Source organism: Nannospalax galili, unplaced genomic scaffold (assembly GCF_000622305.1).
Source record: "Nannospalax galili isolate Female #2095 unplaced genomic scaffold, S.galili_v1.0 scaffold380, whole genome shotgun sequence".
NCBI classification, from domain to species: Eukaryota; Metazoa; Chordata; class Mammalia; order Rodentia; family Spalacidae; genus Nannospalax; species Nannospalax galili.
In genome coordinates this window covers 3,017,474-3,018,832 of record NW_008348568.1, presented here as the reverse complement: position 1 = coordinate 3,018,832, position 1,359 = coordinate 3,017,474, and positions in this window count along the sequence as shown.

Genomic DNA, 1,359 nt, shown 5'->3' with positions numbered 1-1,359 from the left:
GGGTGGAAATTTAAACTCTAAGAATAGATTTTTCTTTCCCTTCATGGGGATTAAGGAAGTGCTGCATATGCCCTCATGAAGATCTACATTGTTGTATAGTTGCCATAGTAAAGTTTATGATTAGAGTAGGACCATTCCCCCAAGTAGCATAACCCAGAGGCACTGGTGGGCAAGGAGAAGAGCTTCTCAACTTATCCTGTCTCTTTCGACTGCTGCTGTGGTTCGTACCCACTGCAGGAATGCCTTCTTTATGGCAAGGATCAGAACCAGTTAATGAAGAATAACATACTATGTACTATCTGCTTCTTAAATAACCTTAAATAATATTCTAGATCTTTCTTCTAATTTCAGGTTGGTTGTAGAAAGATAGAGACCCAGATTCTGAGAGACAGAAGTAGAGAGGGGGTAAGGAGACAACTGTGGACAGCAGATCCCATGCCCACATGGAAGACAGCTTCAGTTCTGATGTTGGGCTCGTGGTAGTCAACATCTCCTCAAGCATTCCTGCTCTTGTTTTGCCCCTGAATACTCAGTGGTAAGACTACACACGTGGTAAGACTACACACATCCATGGATAATGAACATTTCTCTACACTGTCCCCAATTCAGTTGAGTCACGTCTCCACTATTCCCCTCTTTCCCCACTAAGAATAGTCCTCAGTCTCCTCCAAATGCTGCCTATTACAGTCCCTAGCTCCAACACTAGTTATGCTGGATAGCTTTAGTGTCAAACACTGGTCTATCAGACCTACTGTCAGGCCGTGAAAGTTAAAAAAAAAAAAAAAAAGCGAGCTTAAGTGCAGCCATGAAGTTGGTGTATCTTATTTCAGAACAGAGGTTCTATAATTTCAGCCTGCCTCTGTCTCTGCTCAGCTCCTCACAGAATCCTGTGACTGCCTGTGGGGCTTGTAAGCAGATCCAGGACTCCCTTGGTGGTAATGCTCTTTGAAAAAGCATTGTGCTTCAATAAGTCACTTTTCTCTCCTCAGGCTAAGTTCACATGAATTAGACTGCAAGCACTTTATGCAAAACGGTTGACCTTCACTGGCTCTGTTTTGCATTGTCATCTTCCTTTATTCTTCCAAAGTGCCTTCATTTTGCATAATGTTATAATGTTATTCAGGCTTGGCAGTTAGCACTGTTTCATTTCTCCAATTATAACCATTTTAGGCAAAGCTATAGATAACCTTCAGAAACCCATGTCTGTGCAATCTTTCATTCACAAGGAAGAAGCAATGAAATTGGACTTTAAAAAAGAAAAAAAAAGAAAGGGATAAAAATGAAAAGCTCATAAAGTGATGGAGAGATATGGGAGGAGCTGGAGGGGAAGGAGTGGGTGTGGATGTGATCAAAACACCT